Genomic DNA, 19,541 nt, shown 5'->3' on the forward strand with positions numbered 1-19,541 from the left:
CAAGATCCAATTTATTTAAACCCATATTAAAATTCTATCATATGAATGAAACATAGTTTGAAAAAGACGACTAAACAAGTTTGCTTAAAACTTATTTATTCTTAAATTTCCACCCTCAACGGATGGCTCGAGATGATCAATCTTGAAGTGAGAAAAGAAGGATTGACTCTTCCTCAATAAATAAACTATCAACCTCCAAAAAAGTTTAATTAATTTAATTACTAGAATTAGAATTCTAGTAGTAATATATTTTTTCAGTACCAAAAACAATTAACTATAATAACTAAATAAACTATTCCAATGAAAAGATTGAAAGTTTTTGGTAGTTATAGAATTCTCGTACTTCTTCAACTCGAATACCAAAAGGAAGAAAAAAATATGACTAAGTGATTTTATAGTAGAGGCATATCCTGAATGTGCTTGATAGATCCCATTTTTTCATGAAAATAAAGATAGTCAATTTGACTGGACTTAAGACTTTATTATGTTTTCTGAGAAAGAATAAGATATCATTATTCTCTTTAATAAACTTTTGTCTCGTACGGAATACTATATGATTTCACCGTTTGTTTCATCAGAAACAATCTGGGACGGAAGGATTCGAACCTCCGAGTAACGGGACCAAAACCCGCTGCCTTACCACTTGGCCACGCCCCATTTCGGGTTTTATGCGACACTAATAAACACTAGTATGTTTATTTGTTATTCGTCAATACCATTTCAATTACATAAAAAAGGAGGGATATTCTCTTGCTAGTATTCTACACATGCGGATAATATAGAATCAAAAAAATGCATTGATCATTACATGGAATTCTATTAAGATATTATATGAAAGTCGAATTTATTCCACTCTCATTTGAGAGTGCGAATACAAGGAGGTATTTTGTGTTTGGGAAAGTCCGAAGAAAAAAGATTTTGAATCTGCCTTTTCCTTCTTTCCCTTAAAAAAATAACTCAAGAAAAATCCAATTATTTACTCTACAAGAATGAAATGCTTGTTATGCCTAATATACTTAGTTTAACCTGTATCTGTTTTAATTCTGTTCTTTATCCTACTAGTTTTTTCTTTGCCAAATTACCCGAAGCTTATGCTATTTTCAATCCAATCGTGGATATTATGCCTGTTATACCTCTATTCTTTTTTCTATTAGCCTTTGTTTGGCAAGCTGCTGTAAGTTTTCGATGAAATCTTTAGTACTCTGTATGCCAAATTGAATGATGTGTTCATTCCAAAAAAATTTTAAAATGGGTAAAAGCCGAGAAGTTTTATATTTTTATATTATGAACCTTCGATTCTAAAATTTAAATTCTTCTACATTGAATGGGTAGCTACAGCAATAAATTTGGATCAGCCTTTCTACTCCCCTGCACCTAGGTTGAGCAGGTACCTAAAGGTACCTACACAATACCTAACCACCTAACCCTATTTTTGCTATTGATAAGAGTGCTTATTATAAAAGAATTCTTGCAATTTTTTTCAAGAATTCTTTTTTGCATTTTTAGGTATAAAAAAAAACCATCCTAGTGGATCCGTGTGGTAAGGAAAAACTGGTAATCTATTCCTTAAAAAAAAATCTTGGAGATTATGTAATGCTTACTCTCAAACTTTTTGTTTATACAGTAGTGATATTCTTTGTTTCACTCTTTATCTTTGGATTCTTATCTAATGACCCAGGACGGAATCCTGGACGCGAGGAGTAAAAATTCAGTTTTTTTTTTTCTTATTGGATTTGTTTCGTACATTTATCTATGAGAAAATCCGGGGGTCAGAATTCTTTCCAATTCGAAAGTCCCAAATGATCCAAGGGAGCGGAAAGAGAGGGATTCGAACCCTCGGTACAAAAAAATTGTACAACGGATTAGCAATCCGCCGCTTTAGTCCACTCAGCCATCTCTCCACGTTCCAAAGCGAAAGGTTTCCGTGATATGATATAGGCAAGAAATAAGAAATAACGGTTGCAAAAAACCCCTTTTTTTTCTTTCAAAAGTCTATAAAAATTATATTGCCAATTCCATTTTAATTATATTCTTTTTTCTTAATGTTAATAAAAAAAGAAGAAAATTCTTGTTTTTTCTTTCTAAAAATCGATATTGGCCGAGAGACAATCAAATAGATTTTCTCTTTAGCGGGCATTTCCATATAGGACTTGTTATAATTATAATAAAACAAGCAGGTTATATAAAAAAAACGCTTTTTTTGTCGATTATTTATCAAGAAAGCAAAAAGGGTTCTTATCAAATCCACCATAAAATTGGAAAGAAGCATAAAGTAAGTAGACCTGACTCCTTTAATGATGCCTCTATCCGCTATTCTGATATATAAATTCGATGTAGATGAAATTGTATAAGCGAATTTTTTTTATTTCCTTAGACTTAGACCGCGCAAGACAAGAATTTTTCGCTATTTACGATTTCATATTCTTGTTACTAGATGTTCTATAGGAATAAGAAGAAATCGCAACTCCTTTGCGCTACACATAAAATTGGATTTCGAAGGTCCATTTTTTTTTTTCAGAATCCTCTATTATTTTAGTTCTTCCACCCATGCAATAGAGAGGGAATGGGAAAAGAAGGGTTACTTTTATTTGCATTTTTCCCTTAAAAGATAGACTTTGAAATAGGAGTCTTGGAATAATGCTGAATTCAAAGGTTTATTTCTTTCTATAGTATAAGAAAAACAATTTATTTCTATTTCTATAGTATAAGAAAAACAAATAAATAGTATAAGAAAAACAAATCGAATCAAATTCATGGATTTACCACGACCTCGGTTGTGACTGTGACTCCATAGATAAAAATGGGAAATTTCTCTCTTCGAGACCATTGAAAAAGGGCATTGAACGAGAAAGAAATCGTCCACAGATAATAAAACTATCATATGCCTTGGAAAGTGATATGAGGTGCTCGGAAATGGTTGAAGTAATTGAATAGGAGGATCACTATGACTATAGCCCTTGGTAGAATTCCTAAAGAAGAAAATGATCTATTTGATACTATGGATGACTGGTTACGAAGGGACCGTTTCGTTTTTGTAGGATGGTCTGGCCTATTGCTCTTTCCTTGTGCTTATTTCGCTTTAGGGGGTTGGTTTACAGGGACAACTTTTGTAACTTCTTGGTATACCCATGGATTGGCTAGTTCCTATTTGGAAGGTTGTAATTTCTTAACCGCAGCAGTTTCTACCCCTGCCAATAGTTTAGCACACTCTTTGTTGCTACTATGGGGGCCCGAAGCACAAGGAGATTTTACTCGTTGGTGTCAATTAGGCGGTCTATGGACTTTTGTAGCTCTCCACGGGGCTTTTGCACTAATAGGTTTCATGTTACGCCAATTTGAACTTGCTCGGTCTGTTCAATTGCGGCCTTATAATGCAATCTCATTCTCTGGTCCAATTGCTGTTTTTGTTTCTGTATTCCTTATTTATCCACTGGGGCAATCTGGTTGGTTCTTTGCGCCGAGTTTTGGCGTAGCAGCGATATTTCGATTCATCCTTTTCTTCCAAGGATTTCATAATTGGACGTTGAACCCATTTCATATGATGGGAGTTGCCGGAGTATTAGGTGCGGCTCTGCTATGCGCTATTCATGGAGCGACCGTAGAAAACACTCTATTTGAGGACGGTGATGGTGCAAATACCTTCCGTGCTTTTAACCCAACTCAAGCTGAAGAAACTTATTCAATGGTCACTGCTAACCGCTTTTGGTCCCAAATCTTTGGTGTTGCTTTTTCCAATAAACGTTGGTTACATTTCTTTATGCTATTTGTACCCGTCACCGGTTTATGGATGAGTGCTATTGGCGTAGTTGGCTTGGCTCTGAACTTACGTGCCTATGACTTTGTTTCCCAGGAAATCCGTGCAGCGGAAGATCCTGAATTTGAGACTTTCTACACCAAAAATATTCTTTTAAACGAGGGTATTCGTGCGTGGATGGCAGCTCAGGATCAGCCTCATGAAAATCTTATATTCCCTGAGGAGGTTCTACCACGTGGAAACGCTCTTTAATGGAACTTTCGTTTTAGCTGGTCGTGACCAAGAAACCACCGGCTTTGCTTGGTGGGCTGGGAATGCCAGACTTATCAATTTGTCCGGTAAACTGCTTGGAGCTCATGTAGCTCATGCCGGATTAATCGTATTCTGGGCCGGAGCAATGAACCTATTTGAAGTGGCCCATTTCGTACCAGAAAAGCCCATGTATGAACAAGGGTTGATTTTACTTCCACACTTAGCTACTCTAGGTTGGGGAGTAGGGCCAGGGGGGGAAGTTCTAGATACTTTTCCGTACTTTGTATCTGGCGTACTTCACCTAATTTCCTCCGCAGTCTTAGGCTTCGGTGGCATTTATCACGCGCTTCTGGGACCCGAGACTCTTGAGGAATCTTTTCCATTCTTTGGTTATGTCTGGAAAGATAGAAATAAAATGACTACAATTTTGGGTATTCACTTAATTTTGTTAGGTCTAGGTGCTTTTCTTCTAGTACTCAAGGCTCTTTATTTTGGCGGTGTATATGATACCTGGGCCCCTGGGGGGGGAGATGTAAGAAAAATTACCAATTTGACCCTTAGTCCCAGTGTTATATTTGGTTATTTACTAAAATCTCCTTTTGGTGGAGAAGGGTGGATTGTTAGTGTAGATGATTTAGAAGATATAATTGGTGGGCATGTATGGTTGGGTTTTATTTGTGTATTTGGCGGAATTTGGCATATTTTAACCAAACCCTTCGCATGGGCTCGCCGTGCATTTGTATGGTCTGGAGAAGCTTACTTGTCTTATAGTTTAGCTGCTTTATCTGTCTTTGGTTTTATCGCTTGTTGTTTTGTATGGTTCAATAATACAGCTTATCCGAGTGAGTTTTATGGACCCACCGGGCCAGAAGCTTCTCAAGCTCAAGCATTTACTTTTCTAGTTAGAGACCAGCGTCTTGGAGCTAATGTGGGATCCGCTCAAGGACCCACAGGTTTAGGTAAATATCTAATGCGTTCCCCAACTGGGGAGGTTATCTTTGGAGGGGAAACTATGCGTTTTTGGGACCTTCGTGCTCCATGGTTAGAACCTCTAAGGGGCCCCAACGGTTTGGACTTGAGTAGGTTGAAAAAAGACATACAACCTTGGCAAGAACGACGCTCAGCAGAATATATGACCCACGCTCCTTTAGGCTCTTTAAATTCCGTGGGTGGCGTAGCTACCGAGATCAATGCAGTTAATTATGTCTCTCCTAGAAGTTGGTTATCAACTTCTCATTTTGTTCTAGGATTCTTCTTTTTTGTGGGCCATTTATGGCATGCAGGAAGAGCCCGAGCTGCTGCAGCAGGTTTTGAAAAGGGAATCGATCGTGATTTGGAACCTGTTCTTTACATGAACCCTCTTAACTAAGATTTTCTTATTTATACCTGTTCTACTTTTTTTCTGTTCTGGCTCGGTTATTCCATCTAGCCGAGCCATTCATTCCTTTTTATGAAAGAAAGATAAGGGACAGAAAAAAAAAATAAATAAAAATGAAAGAAACAAACGTATTCAATAAGCAAAAGGAGAGAGAGGGATTCGAACCCTCGATAGTTCCTAGAACTATACCGGTTTTCAAGACCGGAGCTATCAACCACTCAGCCATCTCTCCACAGCCTAATCCTTATTTTACTCCTACAAATAGAACATAGCCATATAAAAAATAAAAAGATTTATTAGCCTCTAGAAAGATATCAGATACAAGTTCCTTTTCGATATATCTCTGTATACTGTATACACGGATACAGGATCCGCTATACCCGCTTGTGAAATAAAGAGTAAATAATCTCTTCTCACCCCCATATCCAAATAAAAAAGCGGTTTAAGTAATAAATTTGAATTAAAGAGAAGAATCAATGGATTCATGATTAAACCCCTCCTACTTCTTGTATTTTTTTACAATTTTGGTTTAAGTGAGGGATCAAATATGTAGTCAACTTTATTTGATGGTAGCTTGGAGGATTAGAAATATGACTATTGCTTTCCAATTAGCTGTTTTTGCATTAATTGCGACTTCCTCAGTCTTAGTAATTAGTGTACCCCTTGTATTTGCTTCTCCTGATGGTTGGTCAAATAATAAAAATGTTGTATTTTCCGGTACATCATTATGGATTGGACTAGTCTTTCTCGTAGCTATTCTGAATTCTCTCATTTCTTAAATGAAATTTGGTTAATATTTATTAACCCCATAAAAAAGAAATAATAAAGGCCATTTCTTCTAAAAAATTAGAATAGTGAGACGTATTAAAACGCAATTTGCGTTCCGAATTGCTAGCTCTTCTCTTTCAGTATTATGAAATTCCATTCCCATTAGAATATTCATTGACAGATAATAAAAAAAGGAAAACTCTAATATAATAGAAAATGAAATGAAACGGTCGACCCAGACATAGAAGGTCGACCCAGGCGGATATACGCTATAAAATATATACCGTAGCGAGCGTAGTTCAATGGTAAAATATCTCCTTGCCAAGGAGAAGATACGGGTTCGATTCCCGCCGCTCGCCCGCTTAATTTATCAAAGTACTATGATAAAAAGTTTAGTCTAGTTAACTGTTTAACTACTTATATTAAATTAAGTATTAATTAGGTGTTAGTCTAGTGCCGTATCCCTTACTATCTTACCCTTCCTTTGCATCCCACTCAAAAAAAGAGGGCGCTCCAGAGGCAGAAATAGAACTCGCCAACAGAGCTCCAAAAATTGGGTATTAACTGAGACAAACAACGGGCAAACTTTTTTTAAAGGGAAGGGAGAGGTAGACTGTCCCTTTCGTTTCATTTTTATTTTCTGCAGGGTAGGGAGAGGCCTTGCGCCTTCTTTTTTTGAAGGCAAGTGACTTCGCAAACTGCTCAATTTTGCCCTCTAGGGCCGGGAACTAATGAATAAAAAAGGGTTGGATACGCCCCTCTACCATACATATCTAGAGAAATAGAATAGTCCTTTTATACAGACTGCTAAGTGCGGAGACGGGAATCGAACCCGTGACCTCAAGGTTATGAGCCTCGTGAGCTACCAAACTGCTCTACTCCGCTCTGGAGTACCAGAAACTGGTGGACAAAAAAGGCTTGAATACAAGCCTCTAACATGTCTAGACAAATAGAATACTCCTTTTATACAGAATGGAGCGGGTAGCGGGAATCGAACCCGCATCGTTAGCTTGGAAGGCTAGGGGTTATAGTCGACGTTGGTTGATTATTTTTAACGTCTCTAATTCAAAACCGAACATGAAATTTTGATTTCATTCGGCTCCTTTATGGATATTCTCACCACTTAACATCTATGTCAGCTTTTCTATTTGAATGGAACCAAAGCTCTCCGCTTTCTAGATGATCCTTATAGAGTAGGAGATAGAAATTCTATCTAAATTCATCTAATCTACTTACTTCGTTCCCTAATTTCATTCAAGAGATCCTGAGGAAAAGAATTGGGTTTCCACCGAGCTGAAACAATATGCGGATGGTTCTAGTAAACCAAAACTATCGTTTTTTAGCTATTTGGCTTCCTTATTCCTTATTTTAAGAAGATTTAGTTACGATTGGAAATCAACTTTTTTGTATCTTCATCCATAGATCCTTTACTCATATTTTCAAAATTGGAATACTTAATCCAATGCAAAATTATGCTTCGCGACTCTGTACTCATAATCCTATTTTTATTTTGGATGCAATTTAAATTAGTCTTTGGATACAAATCGCCAGAATGTATATTCTTCCTCAATATGCTATTGAGAGGAAAAGGATTTAATCCTTTATAAGAACTAAAGTTTTCATCGGAATATAAAAATAAAAAACTTAAGGATGCCTTAAGTATATCATTTCAAATTCAGTTATTAATAGAACGAATCACACTTTTACCACTAAACTATACCCGCTACATTGTAGATTATGGTATAAATGGTACCCTTTGTCAAGGATAGCCATTTGACAAGAAGGCTAATTCCCCCTTATTGAATCAGATGGAGAAGGTTCATGACACTGAGCCGTTGGTACTTCTACTTCGATCGCTCGCCTTTACTTTAGGATTTAGATAGCCCCTCTGGTCTGTAAAAAAAATCTTTTCTTACCATGCTAATAGCGCCTGAACCAAATGTATTTATTTTGATTAGGATCCTATTCTACGGTTACGACTACAATAATAATTATTTACTTTGCAAGGACGTAAGTGTGTCAGACTGCTAAATTGTTTTATTATTCCTACAATATAAACTAGGGGATATAGGGGGTAACACTGTCCCTATAAATTCCTTTTTTCCTTTTCTTTTTTGTCCAGAATTGAACAAAAAAGAAATTATGGAAGATGTTTTCTTCCCCCATTAAGTCCGAGCCATAGAGTAAGAGTGAGATGAGTTTTCCAAATTCATCATAGACTTTCCCTATGGCTTGATAGAAGTAAGCAGCAAAGAGTCGTAACTTAAAGAAAAAAACGGACAGGGCCGACAGATTTACCTGATGTAAAGAAGATCCTAAAAGTCTCTGATTAGTCGACTCTCTCCATTTAACACTTTCCTCTCTCTCCTTTTTTCCACTGACTCAATTCTAGTTTATTAGATTCTTGTTTAAAAGAATGCAAAAAGTTCAATAGAACTAAGAACACATAAAAAATAGCATAGAGGATCAAGGCCATTACCAAAAGTTCCTCCCAAGGATCCTATATCCTATTGGGTATCTGTTCCCCGCCTTTTCCCGCTAGGATCGGAAATCTTATATTTTCCATATCCATATACCGTTGAATCCTTGGGGTTCCAGAATCCGCCTATTTTACTAGTCTTCGGAAACGGAAAACCCTGAACCAAGAAGAGTTGGATATGTTATGTAGGGTATGTTTTTTTTTATTAATTTTATTTTGAGCTCTCAAGATATCGATATATACATATACAATCTCTACATAATGTCTCTCTCTCTATCTCTATATATTATATATATAATATGTACATTATGCAGTAGACCCATAATGGGAAATCCAAGTGGCTAATTTTTGAATTAAATAAAAAGCCCTTTTAACTCAGTGGTAGAGTAATGCCATGGTAAGGCATAAGTCATCGGTTCAAATCCGATAAAGGGCTTTTTAAATTAGTGGTAGAGTAATCTCGTGCTAAGACGTAAGTCGTTGGTTCGAATCTGATAGAGTACTTTTCTACTAAATTGATTCACTTTTTTTCTTTGTTTTTGAAACTTTCTCTATATTTTTAGAGAATTTTATGACTTAGTGCGGGATGGATGCATTTTTGGTATGAACACTAAATGAAGCACGGAGAATTAATCTATAACGATCAACTAAAAAAAATCCTAGATGAAAACATAACAGAAAAGTTGGAAAAACTCTTTGCTTTGGATCTATTTATACTTTTCGAGTATATTGACAATTCCAAAAAACTGCTCATACTATGATTATAGTATAATCACGAGCGGTTGTATATGGCCCTATCGTCTAGTGATGCCCCTATCGTCTAGTGGTTCAGGACATCTCTCTTTCAAGGAGGCAGCGGGGATTCGACTTCCCCTGGGGGTAGGGAGTATTATGAAAGGAGGTTAATCATAGATTAGCAAAAACCCTAGAATAAATTCTTCCTGGGTCGATGCCCGAGTGGTTAATGGGGACGGACTGTAAATTCGTTGACAATGTCTACGCTGGTTCAAATCCAGCTCGGCCCAAACCAAAAATCTAGGGCTTCGTGAGTATGAACTAAATCCTTTTGTTTTTCTTCCATAAAATAAAATGTCTGATCTATAGAAATAAAAGATAAAGAAAAAAGGGAAATTTTTTTTTCTAATCCATATCTCTCTCATTCCTTTCTTACAAACAAAAGAGTTTTTCTTATTGAAGGCTGGATTATTATCCATTTTTAGTGATAAAAAATCACGACATACTAGTTATGTCACTCTCACTATACCCACGTATAATATAATATGTGGGTATGTAGTATATGATTCGTCTATTTCTTAGAGTACGAAAGACGAATCGAATCTTCTTATGGTTCTATTTAAGAATGGGTATGCCATACACCCCGCGGGGATTGTAGTTCAATTGGTCAGAGCACCGCCCTGTCAAGGCGGAAGCTGCGGGTTCGAGCCCCGTCAGTCCCGAACTAGGGTTCAATGAATGGAGAAATTGATATTTCCTTTTTCCATGAAAAAAAGGGGCAGGGAGCAAGATCAAATACCCACAGGGCACCCTTACTTCACTTTTTTATTTTGCATCTCTCATTAAAGAGGGAGGGAGGGCATATAGGAATTTTTTTTTCACTACTCCCAATCGATAAAGAAAGACACACATACGATATGTGGATTAGTAGAATTTAGGATATTATATTACTCTATCTTTCTTTATGATGATACCATCCTCATCTTAATTTCCTATTCCACTCTTATGGAATAGAGTACCGGTATTTTACCGGAATCCATACATAAATCGTATTCCCTTTTTATTTCAGACCTCTTTTCCCCATCTCACTTCTACTGCTTATTTGGATGTCTATGTGACCCATAGAAAGTGAAAGTTGGTCATATAATACATACATAATTGTATGTATAACTATAAGAAAAAGGAAGGGAAATTGTATAAGATTAAGAAAGTATAAGATTAAGAAAGCTCGTGGGTTAGAGATATAGAAAAGAAAAAGTAGAAAAGGATTAAAAAAGAGGGAATTCCTAATCCAATCAAAAAACCCATTTTGGTCTTAGTGTGGATAGAGGATCTTCCTATGTTATACTATATAACTCTCATCCGTGAAATATAACTCTCATCCATGAATTGATTTGATAGATCCGATATTCATAATATTGAATTGATTCAGTATTATCAGAATGCAAGCCCTACCCTTGAATTTACAAGATACCCCTTTTTCCTCTCCATGGGATTACATCCCGAGTTATTGTGAAAATAAAAAATAAAGAGGTTATGGAAGTCAATATTCTCGCATTTATTGCTACTGCACTGTTCATTCTAGTTCCTACTTCTTTTTTACTTATTATTTATGTAAAAACAGTCAGCCAAAATAATTAATTGGAATTCCAATTAATCATTGAAGAAATTAAAAAGGGATTAAATAAAAAAAATCCAAGTCTTAAATGAAAGGATCTGGTTGGAATCTTAAAGTGTGGTAGAAAGAACTACATATAGTTTTTTCTACGACACTTTAGATTCTTTCTATTATATTATCTTTGAATCTACATAGAATAGATTAGTAGATTGAAATAGTTAAGTAGTCTAATTCAATTTCTTTTTTCATTGCATCCACTTAATTTCAATCAGGTCAAAATAAAAAAATCTAAGACAATTCTTGACCAAAGAATCCATGGAAGGAAAGAAAAATAATATGAAGAATAGACTATAGTAAAAAGTAAAAGGAAATGGAAAATGTGTGATATGCCGTGAATAGTTCCGTGGAAGAAAGTCTAATTTTCTTATGTATAGAACTTTTTTTAACCATTCGTCATTTCTAGTAGAAATTCTGAATTGGTATAATGGCTCTTTCTTACATTACAACTTACAATACAAGAGTTTCTTACAGGAGTGAAACAAAACTAAAGAAAAAGATTAAAGAATAACGTTTGACAAAATGATTAATGCAAAATGATCCATTAAAGAAAAGAATTGATACAACAATTTGATTACTTAATCAATTAGTAGTATCCCTAGAGTCCACTCCTTCCCCATACTACTAGTGAAAGAGAAAATGTAAAGACTACCATTAAAGCAGCCCAAGCGAGACTTACTATATCCATCTAAATTATGTCTCCTATTTCTATGAAGGGATTATTCTACTATTGATCAATAATCATAGTGGAATCAAGGGTACAGAGTCAAAAAGGGATTCCGCCCTAAGGCCATGGATCAATCAGTTCAAGGAATTTACTCCTAACAAATTCTTATAGGAATTCTGGTAGAATTAGAGAGCATTAAAAATACGAGATACTATAGCCCTTTTTTCCTTAAAAAAGAAAGAGTACGGGAATGATGTCCTGAATAGAAGAAGCGGGAATAGGAAGATTTTTTATTCCTTTTGTTACTCTTTTTTTTTTTTTTAAGCAAAGGACGCCCGAATATACCATAAAATTATCGATAGATAAATATTTATTGGATACCTACCTTACCTAATGTTTATTTTTGACCTAAACCCTGCAGCCTTGCTTTGTATCATTCTATGAAAGAATGAAGAGATTTTATCCATAATACAACTCCTAAATTGATTTTTGATCGACCTATTTAATCTGATTCTCGTTAGAATTAAGTAGTCCTTACTTTAGTGTATGTAGGTAACATAAGATGTACGATAAAAAAATGTATAATAATTAGTAAGTCTTGATATTCTTTCGTGGAGTCCCTTCTTGAATCTTAGATTGAAAAAAAAAAAGAATGCCCCTTAGGGACCTTTCTTTGGATACCAAGATTTCTGACATCTTATCCTCGTATTTTAAAATTATCAAATCGAATCTCAATTAAGAACCAATTCAAATTCATATAATAAAAGAATAAGGAAACACTACCTCACCCCTATTGATAACCATTTTGGCCACTACCGTCAAAACAAACCCTAACCCTAGTTTGAGGATAGAACTATGGTATGGTTTCTCTAAACCCAGTATCGGCAGGCCCAGTTACTCTCTTGCCCGAACTTATGCGAAGTAAAAATTTATCGAATTCGATCAGCACTATAAAAAAAACCTAAGTATTTTATTGATCAGGCGGCACCCAGATTTGAACTGGGGATAAAGGATTTGCAGTCCCCTGCCTTACCGCTTGGCCATGCCGCCAAAAAATCCGATCAAAAATCTAGAAAACAGCAAGTATTCATCCACGTTTTCTTACGAAAAGCCCCTTTTATTTTGAATATAATTCTACTTACTTTTTTCCAATCTTTTTCAAAAAATCTATTCCTGCTTTTTTTGATCCAGTTTCTATTATTCTCCTCGATAGATTCTATCTTAAAACATACATTGTTAACACAATAAAACTTCCCATTTCTTTCTATTGAGATGAAAAAGAAGAAAAAGTGGATTTCTATTCACAGGCTGCAAAATTCAGAATAAATTGGAACCGTTAACTAGAATTCTTTTTTTTATTGCAGTAGTGAACTACTCTTAAATCGGTATTATCTCCCCCCCCTTCAATGGCATAATAAAATATTATGGCTTTATGCTTAATCCGTGTATAGGTAAACTTTAGGTCCGAACAGCATTATTATCCAAAGATCCCCTTTATGTACATATCTCTATGGGGAATCATGCTTTAATTTTTCAAAGTATTAAATTAAATATCTTGAATAAAAAAAGGAAATTTGCTCTGATATAGAGTATAACCTGACTATCTTGGCGTACCCAAGTGAAATTACGATAAAAGAAAAGCATGGATATGGGGAGAGGTGGATAACTAGATTGGCATGTACTTAAAAAAGGGACTTACTTTATTTTAGAATTCCACAATGAAATACTGAATTTTCTAGCAATTATACTACTCCGATCCGAAATAAAAAAGAACCCTCAAATTATTTTGAGAAATTAAAGTAAGCACGCTATTCTAAATCGAAGTAAAGTCAAACTTTCTAGTATATTATATTACGGCTTTATTACATTCATAGAAAGGAGATAAAATGAGAAATCTTTGCCATCCAATCTGATTAGAATATCATAACATAAAGTATAAGTGGCAGAATTTTTTTTGTAGGAATGTTTTATCAATTCATTTTCATTTCATTTGTACCCCTGGCAAACTCGAACTTTCGTCCAAATGGTCTCTATTCATATGTATGAAATACATATATGAAATACGTATGTGGAGTTCCCTAGAATTTCATGTGATTCAGTAAACAGAATATAGATTCCATGATTGCTAGATCGATCCATAGGGATTGATGAAGAGTGAGCTGATAATGGAATTTTTCTTTGATAAACAGGAAACTTAAGATTAAGATGCTCCGGAATGGAAACGAGGGAATGTCCACAATACCCGGATTTAGTCAGATCCAATTCGAGGGATTTTGTAGGTTCATTAATCAAGCCTTGGCAGAAGAACTTGACAAGTTTCCAACAATTAAAGATCCAGATCACGAAATTGCATTTCAATTATTTGCGAAAGGATATCAACTGCTAGAACCCTCGATAAAAGAAAGAGATGCTGTGTATGAATCACTCACCTATTCTTCCGAATTATATGTATCTGCGAGATTAATTTTTGGTTTCGATGTGCAAAAGCAAACCATTTCTATCGGAAACATTCCTATAATGAATTCCTTAGGAACCTTTATTATAAATGGAATATACCGAATTGTGATCAATCAAATATTGCTAAGTCCTGGTATTTACTACCGCTCGGAATTAGATCATAAGGGAATTTCTATCTACACTGGCACTATAATATCAGATTGGGGGGGGAGATCGGAATTAGCAATTGATAAAAAAGAAAGGATATGGGCTCGCGTGAGTAGAAAACAAAAGATATCTATTCTAGTTCTATCATCAGCTATGGGTTCGAATCTAAGAGAAATTCTGGATAATGTTTCCTACCCTGAAATTTTCTTGTCTTTCCCGAATGCTAAAGAGAAGAAGAGGATTGAGTCAAAAGAAAAAGCTATTTTGGAGTTTTATCAACAATTTGCTTGTGTAGGTGGGGACCTGGTATTTTCGGAGTCCTTATGCGAGGAATTACAAAAGAAATTTTTTCAACAAAAATGTGAATTAGGAAGGATTGGTCGACGAAATATGAATCGGAGACTTAATCTTGATATTCCTCAGAACAATACATTCTTGTTACCACGAGATGTATTGGCCGCTACGGATCATTTGATTGGAATGAAATTTGGAACGGGTATACTTGACGATGACGATATGAATCACTTGAAAAATAAACGTATTCGTTCGGTTGCGGATCTGTTACAAGATCAATTCGGATTGGCTCTTGGTCGTTTACAACATGCAGTTCAAAAAACTATTCGTAGAGTATTCATACGTCAATCGAAACCGACTCCCCAAACTTTGGTAACTCCAACTTCAACTTCAATTTTATTAATAACTACTTATGAGACCTTTTTTGGCACATACCCGTTATCTCAAGTTTTTGATCAAACGAATCCATTGACACAAACTGTTCATGGGCGAAAAGTGAGTTGTTTAGGTCCTGGAGGGTTGACGGGGAGAACCGCAAGTTTTCGGAGCCGAGATATTCATCCGAGTCACTATGGGCGTATTTGTCCAATTGACACGTCTGAAGGAATCAATGTTGGACTTACTGGATCCTTAACAATTCATGCGAGAATTGATCACTTGTGGGGATCCATAGAGAGTCCGTTTTATGAAATATCTGCTGAGAAAGCAAAAGAAAAAAAAGAGAGACAGGTGGTTTATCTATCACCAAATAGAGATGAATATTATATGATAGCAGCAGGAAATTCTTTGTCCTTGAATCAAGGTATTCAGGAAGAACAGGTTGTTCCGGCTAGATACCGTCAAGAATTCTTGACTATTGCATGGGAACAGATTCATGTTAGAAGTATTTTTCCTTTCCAATATTTTTCTATTGGGGGTTCTCTCATTCCTTTTATTGAGCACAATGATGCGAATCGGGCTTTAATGAGTTCTAATATGCAGCGCCAAGCAGTTCCGCTTTCTCGGTCCGAGAAATGCATTGTTGGAACTGGATTGGAACGCCAAACAGCTCTAGATTCGAGGGTTTCCATTATAGCCGAACGCGAGGGAAAGATCATTTCTACTGATAGTCATAAGATACTTTTATCAAGTAGTGGGAAGACTATAAGTATTCCTTTAGTTAACCACCGTCGCTCTAACAAAAATACTTGTATGCACCAAAAACCCCGGGTTCCACGGGGTAAATCCATTAAAAAAGGACAAATTTTAGCAGAAGGAGCTGCTACAATTGGGGGCGAACTTGCTTTAGGAAAAAACGTATTAGTAGCTTATATGCCATGGGAAGGTTACAATTTTGAAGACGCAGTACTAATTAGCGAACGTTTGGTATATGAAGATATTTATACCTCTTTTCACATCCGGAAATATGAAATTCAGACGGATACGACAAGCCAGGGCTCCGCTGAAAAAATCACTAAAGAAATACCACATCTAGAAGAACATTTACTCCGCAATTTGGACAGAAATGGAGTTGTTAGGTTGGGATCCTGGGTAGAAACTGGTGATATTTTAGTAGGTAAATTAACGCCTCAGATAGCGAGCGAATCATCTTATATCGCGGAAGCTGGATTATTACGGGCCATATTTGGCCTTGAGGTTTCCACTTCAAAAGAAACTTCTCTGAAATTACCTATAGGTGGAAGAGGGCGCGTTATCGATGTGAAATGGATCCAAAGGGACCCGCTCGACATAATGGTTCGTGTATATATTTTACAGAAACGTGAAATCAAAGTTGGGGATAAAGTAGCCGGAAGACATGGGAATAAAGGGATCATTTCCAAAATTTTGCCTAGGCAAGATATGCCCTATTTGCAAGATGGAACACCCGTTGATATGGTCTTCAATCCCTTAGGAGTACCCTCCCGAATGAATGTGGGACAAATATTTGAAAGCTCGCTCGGATTAGCGGGGGATCTGCTAAAGAAACATTATAGAATAGCACCCTTTGATGAGAGATATGAGCAAGAGGCTTCAAGAAAACTTGTGTTTTCAGAATTATATGAAGCCAGTAAAGAAACAAAAAATCCATGGGTATTTGAACCCGAGTACCCGGGAAAAAGCAGAATATTTGATGGAAGAACAGGCGACCCCTTTGAGCAACCTGTTCTAATAGGGAAGTCCTATATCTTAAAATTAATTCATCAAGTTGATGAGAAAATTCATGGGCGTTCTACTGGGCCCTACTCACTTGTTACACAACAACCGGTTAGAGGAAGAGCCAAGCAAGGGGGACAACGAGTAGGAGAAATGGAAGTTTGGGCTTTAGAAGGATTTGGTGTTGCTCATATTTTACAAGAGATACTTACTTATAAATCTGACCATCTTATAGCTCGCCAAGAAATACTTAATGCTACGATCTGGGGAAAAAGAATACCTAATCATGAGGATCCTCCAGAATCTTTTCGAGTGCTCGTTCGAGAACTACGATCTTTGGCTCTAGAACTGAATCATTTCCTTGTATCTGAAAAGAACTTCCAGGTTAATAGGGAGGAAGTTTGATCGGAATAAATATAAATTCTTTTCTTATTTCTATTTTATGATTGACCAATATAAACATCAACAACTTCAAATTGGACTCGTTTCCCCTCAACAAATAAAGGCTTGGGCTAACAAAAACCTACCTAATGGAGAAGTCGTTGGCGAAGTCACAAGGCCCTCTACTTTTCATTATAAAACCGATAAACCAGAAAAAGATGGATTGTTTTGCGAAAGAATCTTTGGACCCATAAAAAGCGGGATTTGCGCTTGTGGCAATTCTCGAGCGAGCGGAGCTGAAAACGAAGACGAAAGATTTTGCCAAAAATGCGGGGTCGAATTTGTGGATTCTCGGATACGAAGATATCAAATGGGATACATCAAACTCGCATGTCCCGTGACTCATGTGTGGTATTTGAAAGGTCTTCCTAGTTATATCGCGAATCTTTTAGATAAACCTCTTAAGAAGTTGGAGGGCCTAGTATACGGCGATTTCTCTTTTGCTAGGCCCAGCACTAAAAAACCCACTTTTTTACGATTACGAGGTTTATTCGAAGAGGAAATTGCATCCTGTAACCACAGCATTTCTCCCTTTTTTTCTACCCCAGGCTTTGCAACATTTCGAAATCGGGAAATTGCGACAGGAGCAGGTGCTATTAGAGAACAATTAGCAGATTTGGATTTGCGAATTATTATAGAGAATTCTTTGGTCGAATGGAAGGAATTAGAAGACGAGGGGTATAGTGGAGATGAGTGGGAAGATAGAAAAAGACGAATAAGAAAAGTTTTTTTGATTAGACGCATGCAATTGGCGAAACATTTTATTCAAACAAATGTAGAACCAGAATGGATGGTTTTGTGCTTATTACCGGTTCTTCCTCCCGAATTGAGACCTATTGTTTATAGGTCTGGAGATAAAGTAGTGACTTCAGACATTAATGAACTTTATAAGAGAGTTATCCGTCGGAACAACAATCTTGCCTATCTATTAAAAAGAAGTGAATTAGCGCCAGCAGATTTAGTAATGTGCCAGGAAAAATTGGTACAAGAAGCCGTGGATACACTTCTTGATAGTGGGTCCCGCGGGCAACCGACGAGGGATGGTCACAATAAAGTATACAAATCACTTTCAGATGTAATTGAAGGTAAAGAGGGAAGGTTTCGCGAGACTCTGCTTGGGAAACGGGTCGATTACTCGGGGCGTTCTGTCATTGTTGTGGGTCCTTCGCTTTCATTACATCAATGTGGATTACCTCTAGAGATAGCAATAAAGCTTTTTCAGCTATTTGTAATTCGCGATTTAATCACGAAACGCGCCACTTCTAATGTAAGGATTGCTAAAAGGAAAATTTGGGAAAAAGAACCCATTGTATGGGAAATACTTCAAGAAGTTATGCGGGGACATCCTGTACTGTTAAATAGAGCACCTACCCTGCATAGATTAGGCATACAGGCCTTTCAACCCACTTTAGTAGAGGGGCGTACTATTTCTTTACACCCATTAGTGTGTAAGGGTTTCAATGCGGACTTTGATGGAGATCAAATGGCTGTTCATCTACCTTTATCCTTGGAAGCTCAGGCAGAAGCCCGTTTACTTATGTTTTCTCATATGAATCTCTTATCTCCCGCTATTGGGGATCCTATTTGCGTACCAACCCAAGACATGCTTATCGGGCTTTATGTATTAACGATTGGAAAGCGTCGAGGTATTTGTGCAAATAGATATAATAGTTGCAGAAACTACCCAAATCTAAAAGTAAATTACAATAATAATAATAATTTTAAATATAGGAAAGATAAAGAACCCCATTTTTCTAGTTCTTATGATGCACTGGGAGCTTATAGACAAAAACTAATCAGTTTAGATAGTCCCTTGTGGCTACGATGGAACCTGGATCAACGCGTCATTGGGTCAAGAGAAGTTCCGATTGAAGTTCAATATGAATCTTTGGGGACTTATCATGAGATTTATGCCCACTATCTAATAATGGGAAATAGAAAAAAAGAAATTCGTTCGATATACATTCGAACCACTCTTGGTCATATTTCTTTTTATAGAGAAATAGAGGAAGCCATACAAGGATTTAGTCAGGCCTATTCATACACTACCTAAACAAGAAAGTTAGATTCGGCGATGCCCCTCCCCTTTCGGGGGGCATTCCGATTTCCCTAGTATCATCATTATTTGCCACGCGAATCCAGATTGAGATTGAGGCAATTAAGTTAATTAAATTTTCGAATCACTGACTCAGGCCCATTGTCGAATCCTACTCAGCAATTGTCGAATCCTACTCAGCCGAAAAGGGGGTACTTATGTATGGCGGAACGGGCCAATCTGGTCTTTCATAATAAAGAGATAGACGGAACTGGTATGAAACGACTTATTAGCAGATTAATAGATCATTTTGGAATGGGATATAC

At 36.5% G+C, this 19,541-nt stretch overlaps 6 non-coding genes across 6 annotated transcripts; 2 read left to right on the plus strand and 4 right to left on the minus strand.

Moving 5' to 3' along the window:
- Positions 1-1,813: 1,813 nt before the first annotated feature.
- Positions 1,814-1,901, minus strand: TRNAS-GCU (transfer RNA serine (anticodon GCU)). The gene has a single exon. It is a non-coding gene; the product is annotated as a tRNA-Ser (tRNA).
- Positions 1,902-5,528: 3,627 nt separating this feature from the next.
- Positions 5,529-5,616, minus strand: TRNAS-UGA (transfer RNA serine (anticodon UGA)). The gene has a single exon. It is a non-coding gene; the product is annotated as a tRNA-Ser (tRNA).
- Positions 5,617-6,440: 824 nt separating this feature from the next.
- On the plus strand, positions 6,441-6,511 carry TRNAG-GCC (transfer RNA glycine (anticodon GCC)). Its single transcript has one exon. It is a non-coding gene; the product is annotated as a tRNA-Gly (tRNA).
- Positions 6,512-6,963: 452 nt separating this feature from the next.
- Positions 6,964-7,037, minus strand: TRNAM-CAU (transfer RNA methionine (anticodon CAU)). Its single transcript has one exon. It is a non-coding gene; the product is annotated as a tRNA-Met (tRNA).
- Positions 7,038-8,995: 1,958 nt separating this feature from the next.
- Positions 8,996-9,067, plus strand: TRNAT-GGU (transfer RNA threonine (anticodon GGU)). Its single transcript has one exon. It is a non-coding gene; the product is annotated as a tRNA-Thr (tRNA).
- A 3,620-nt stretch (positions 9,068-12,687) lies between these two features.
- TRNAC-GCA (transfer RNA cysteine (anticodon GCA)) lies at positions 12,688-12,758 on the minus strand. Its single transcript has one exon. It is a non-coding gene; the product is annotated as a tRNA-Cys (tRNA).
- Positions 12,759-19,541: the final 6,783 nt, after the last annotated feature.

The sequence above is a fragment of the Triticum urartu genome, unplaced genomic scaffold, assembly GCF_056163025.1.
Source record: "Triticum urartu cultivar PI428250 unplaced genomic scaffold, HENAU_Tu73 scaffold2, whole genome shotgun sequence".
In the NCBI taxonomy this organism is placed as follows: Eukaryota; Viridiplantae; Streptophyta; class Magnoliopsida; order Poales; family Poaceae; genus Triticum; species Triticum urartu.